Consider the following 5,835-nt stretch of genomic DNA (forward strand, 5'->3'; position numbering starts at 1 on the left):
ATCATTCTGTTTGTAATCAAAATCATTCCTTCGTCTATCATTCATTCATTCATCCATTCATTCATTAATCCATTCACTCACTCACTTACTTCTGACGGATGACGAAGATATAGATAGAAAATATGAAAAAAATTCATTCAACTCATACTGAATTTAAGTTTTTAATGGTTCTTTACGGTCAAGATGACGAGGGTTCGAACCCCCCTCGGGCACGGTTTTTAGGGGGTTGCATTGTCCCTTTCGGTTGGGGACGTAAAATCGGTGGCGACCTTTTCATGAAGTGTGCCTCAGGTGTCAACGATAACTCTAGAACGCCTTAATGGATTGTCTTGATATTTGGTATGTTATTAGGCCTTGATAAGACCTCGAAATGATTAGATTTTGGGTCCCCCAGCGGCTTGTTACGGCACTGCATTGGAACTCCCAGTTTAAATATCTTGTTAAACGTAATCTTTGCAATGACCACTTCATTTTTAAAGAGAGACACACCAGACTAGTGCAGAGGTCAGAGACCAGAAGTTCATTACCCCTCCGTCTACTTCAAACCGTAACGGTTCATCTCGACTCCTGATATGAATCAGTAATTCAACAGACCCTTTATTACATGTTTACTCTCTGACAATACCTCCCAGCCAAATCGCCTGGCACAAGACAAAACTCCCAGACATACGATGTCAGCTCCGATTATTCCTGGACGTTATTTTTAGGTCCAAACGTCTTTGTGTAGCTGTGAGGACTTTATTTTTAGCAAGTTTTGAAATGAAATGTTTTATATTATAATTAACGTTTTGGTTATATGTGCACGCGTGTACTCAATCTTAGACATGAAGTGCGATGATAAATATAGACATACCCCCCATTAAGAGCGCTGTGTATATAGATACTGGGCGATACTTGGTGTCACTTTTCTATTGTTTCCATGTTTGCCATACCCTTATTTCACCTTATTGTTGTATCTCTCCTCGTGTCTATTGCTCTAGTTTTTACATTGTTGACTTTTGTTGTATCGAGTGTTTACTGTGATTTTGGCCGTCTTTGTTTAGGCAGTGTCGATGGCACATTATATCGCACCGTTTGCACTCGGCTCTATCGGACCTGCTAACCTTGTCGCGACATCAATTATTGAAATTATCCATGATTGGATATATTTGCACGAGATTGATTTACGATCGGCAACTATTTATTGGCTGAATTTGGTTCATAAATTAAGACTAGCGTCGCGATTACATGACCTGTTTCTGTTATCATTTGAATAAATCAATCCGAGATATGGAATATCATTATAACAATCTGTTATCTTCCTTTACACGTTTGTAATACGTCTTTTTCCTCACTTGAAAATACGAAAATTTTACACGTATAGGGATATGATAATGCTTGATTTTCTATTCTCATTTTCCATTTTATGAAAATGGCAAAATTTGTCTGATTAAAAAGTTTCAGATAACAGTATTAATTTGTTTCTTTAGATTTATTACTAAATGATAAAATTCTTATTTATCTTAGTCACAATTGTACCACATACTGGCAGTGCTTGGTATTTTTCTTTATTGACTTATAACATAAGATTAGTGTCGGTTGCCTCTTTAAAGTTTAAGGATTTCCTCTCTCCTTATGACGTCATACAGTCCTCTTAAAGTCTCAAGAAAGAATGAGTCCATTGTTTTGTTGACATGTCACTATGGCTCAGGGTGTAAGTGTTAAGATTTCTCTAACCACGCCAGGCACCCGCTCATGAGCCTTAAATTACCCTTAATAATTGTATCCCTCCCCTCCTGGGCATAATGCCACGTTACCAGTCTTTTCTGTGGCCTTAGCACAACGGTCAAAATTTGAAAAGACGACGACCTAAATCTTTCTTACTCATCCCAAAATAAGTTCCAATCTCATTTAGTTTTCAATGAATCTACTAGAATCAAGAGAACTAGTGTTCTAAAATAGAAAATAGTATTGTTAATCTCTTAGAGATATGTGCTATGTGAAATAATACATTCGTGAATATCGTGAATTCTTATATTCATCTTTTTTGCTTCAGACCTGATGGCAGTGACGTCACTCAACGTTCAACCAATGAAATGAGAGATTGCATGTACCGGCATTTTTGACTTCAGCAAAAGAACTTCCAACGTAAGTTGATATATATCCTTTATACAAATATACACCTTGTACCCAATAAAAAAGATCAATTCTCCCTCCACTTGGATGATAAACTGGCCGCGAAAAGTGTGCAAATAAAGAAATTGAAGTTGTAGATAAAAGTACGAGTAGTACATAGACAGCAACATTTTAAGGAGGATTTTATAACTTTTTCCCAGTCTCCACTGCCATGTTAACAGGTTTCTGCGCCCATTCTCACTTGCGCGGGACTTTTCTGTCAGAAAAAAAACACATCTTAAGGTGGTATCTCACTGCACTTTGGGCACCTGCGCGGCACTGCGGAGTTCTAAAGATATCACTTAAACTCATTTCATAGACAAAGAATGATTTTTATTACGTTTTGTGTATTTCGTTGCCTTTCTAAGTCATACTTTTACGTATTACAAAAATAACACAACAGTGCCGCAGTGAATGAACCCCGAAGTCCCGGACCGGTGCCCCAAGTGTAGTGAGATACCACCTTTAGTTTAGGCTTTACCTGGCGTGGTACTCGGTAATCTAGCATGTCAAATGACGGGCTCAGTCTCCCTCCCCCCGCAGGCTCGGATCTGTCTGCCTCCCCTACATGTCTACCCCTTAAGTGTACAAGTATATAAAAGTAGTGGAGCAATACAACTTTTCCCTAGCCTCCACTGCCATTCAAACCGGTTTCCGTTACTCTCCAAGTTTTTTTAAACGTTTTTATCGAGCTTTCTATTCTGTACCGTTTTCTCCCTTCCTGGGATAAGAGAACCTAGCCAACGTTGAAAATCGCGAACCAACGCAACGCCCCCCCCCCCCCCTTATAAAAAACAGCCCCATTCGAAGACTGCAACGTAGGGTAGCGTGGTTGTCAGTAATCTAGCATGTCAAATGACGGGCTCAGTCTCCCTCCCCCCGCAGGCTCGGATCTGTCTGCCTCCCCTACATGTCTACCCCGTAATCTCACCGGGTTCACAAGTTCGCCGCGCCACGGATTCAAACCCAAAGCTGGTGGAAAATAAATGCACTTCTGCCATTTTTTCGGATTTGTCGGAGTTTAGGCGGATCTAGCTCCCCACTTTGGAATATTTGGCGCTTTGGAAATGTCTTCATGGCACGATAGTGTTACAAAGTTTTCTTTAAAACATTGTGGTAAAGTCTAACTAATATCTAGATTACAATTTCGAATTTTTTTCGGATTTGTCGGAGTTTAGGAGGATCTAGCTCTCCACTTTGGAATATTTGGCGCTTTGGAAATGTCTTCATTGCACTATAGTACTACAAAGTTTACTTTTAAACATCGTCAAACTAATATCTAAAGTACAATTCAGAAGTAAGACCCTTTTGAGTGTAAATAGAATCTTAGTACCTCTATTACCTAAATGTTAATGTCATGTACTACTTTCTCTAGACTGTAAGCAAACTCATTGAAATTTGCCGCCATGTTCTTTTTTCTTAAAAATGAAATTGATATCTAGTCTTAATTCCATGACGAAAGCATGCCATAATCCCAGCAATTTCTGCGAGTATAATTTGCCATAATTGCGCTCTATGTTCAGCTGCAAGTCAATAACGTTATCCCTAAATTGTTGGTTGGTGCTGGAAGGCGGCAGAGGGACGGTGTCGTGGGTAATTCCTGGGGAGTGAGGCGGTGTGGCGTGTGCGTTACTTATCTCCCAACTCCCCCCAGGACCACAATTACAGTCTTGATACTGAGATTGCATATCTGTGCTTTAACGCAGAACGTGACTCCCATACAGCCGAATACACGGCTTCAAAATCTGTGTTATTGGGTGGATCCAACGGTAGAGACCATGTAGTCGCTAATAAGCGTTTTACCTTCGCCAAGAACAGACTTCTTCGCAATGGATGATAATAACAACTTACATCATTCATATGTGAATACACAGACACCAGTTACTGGTATGGACAATATCAAATCAAACTTGTCTATTCTCCATAATTAACTTTGACACAATACTAATACTCGTATTACAAATGCCTCATTCATACATTCACTTTGTCATCATATTTCCATCTTATAATCCATTTCGAACAAACCATCCATGCGAGAGGTAATAAGCATTATGGATTTAGATGAAAATATTTTGTAAGTCCCAAAAAATGTACAAAGCTATAAAGACTGCTACTCCATTTTGATAAGAAATAAACCATTATTCATAAATAAGAATACGCTAACTATATTATTTGAACATTACAATAAACTTTATTGTCATGTTTAGACTTTTATGATGTAATATTCGATTAAAAGCTCGTCCAACGGACATATATACCCTTTACGAACATCCTTTATGACACTATTGACGCGTAATTATTAACTCTTTCCATATAGTATATATCTATAAAAACTAGAGTTCAACGACACCATACCTTTGCCAAGCATATCATCAGTGACTATAGAAATATGCTCATTTTTATATGTCACAAATATGAAATCTCTATCAATTATGACTTTGTGCAGCGTTTACTCATTGTAAGTTCCCTTAAACTATATAAAGATACACATATACACGTTTAACGAAGGACGAAATGTTGACATACGTTATGTCATCTAAATACCACCATGTAGAAGAAAAACTTTGAAAATCTCATGTTTCAAGAAGAGGAAAGAGACAATGTATTTTGGATAGAATGTAACTGTTATTTTTCTACACTTCTACTGCATCCATTTTCTTTTTTCCATAAGAATATCTTCTTCCCAGCATCTTAATGTGATAATGATTCCTTAAAAAGAAAGGAGTGGCCTTAAAGTATGAATCTCAGAAGAGGAATACTTTTATTTTGTAGCGCGCCCTCTAGTCAGTGTGACGTATTTAGCGTTCCTTTCCACAAGCATTCTTTTTGTTACCAGAACATTGAAATTTACGCTTGAATTCTTGCGTTTGGCTACAAAATCATGCCCGTGTTGACCTACAAAATGTTCTGTTGACGTTCCACCACGTTTGTCATTAAGAAGACGTAAAGACAATATTATTTTTTAAGTGGTCGCGGATAGACGTACGGTAGTGGTGAGTGAGTATGCTATCCACGACACGGTGCTATAAGGTGGTATCTCACAGCACTTGGGGCACCGGTGCGGCACTGCGGGGTTCATAGATGACTCAACGAATTTCAAAGATAAAGAACGAATTTTCTTATGTTTTGTGTATTTTGTTGTGTTTTAAGTCATACTTTTACGTGTTACGCAATATCTAAATTATACAATATCGGCGGAAATAACAAAACAGTACCGCAGTGAACGAACGCAGCAATGCCGCAAGCGTGCCGCACGTCAAGTGAGAGGGGGCCTTAAGGTGGTATCTCACTGTACTTGGGGCACCGGTGCGGCACTGCGGGGTTCATAGATGACTCAACGAATTTCAAAGATAAAGAACGAATTTTCTTAAGCTTTTTGTATTTTGTTGTCTTCTAAGTCATACTTTTACGTATTACGCAATGTCTAAATTATTAAAAAAATCGGCGGAAATAACACAACAGTGCCGCAGTGAACGAACCCGCAGTGACGCAAGGTTGACCCAAGTGCGGTGAGAGTGCACCTATACTCTCCAAGCAGAGGTAAGGCTCCGGTTGCTTTTGGACGTTTTTTTATGCGTTTTCTTCGGGCTTCCTATTTTGTACTCTTTCTTGATGTCTCGCGGCCGTACAAAATAGAAACCCCGATAAAAACGAACCCCGCAGTGCCGCACCGTTGCCCCA

General features: G+C 39.0%; 1 long non-coding RNA gene across 1 annotated transcript in view; it reads left to right on the forward strand.

Moving 5' to 3' along the window:
- LOC118427233 overlaps positions 1 to 5,835 on the forward strand; it is a 77,030-nt gene that overhangs the window by 49,810 nt on the left and 21,385 nt on the right. Inside the window, exon 3 of the long non-coding RNA XR_004832498.1 lies at positions 2,036 to 2,127. This is a non-coding gene — a long non-coding RNA (uncharacterized LOC118427233). The remainder of the gene's footprint in view (positions 1 to 2,035; positions 2,128 to 5,835) is intronic.

This window comes from Branchiostoma floridae, chromosome 12 (genome assembly GCF_000003815.2).
Source record: "Branchiostoma floridae strain S238N-H82 chromosome 12, Bfl_VNyyK, whole genome shotgun sequence".
Taxonomy (NCBI): domain Eukaryota; kingdom Metazoa; phylum Chordata; class Leptocardii; order Amphioxiformes; family Branchiostomatidae; genus Branchiostoma; species Branchiostoma floridae.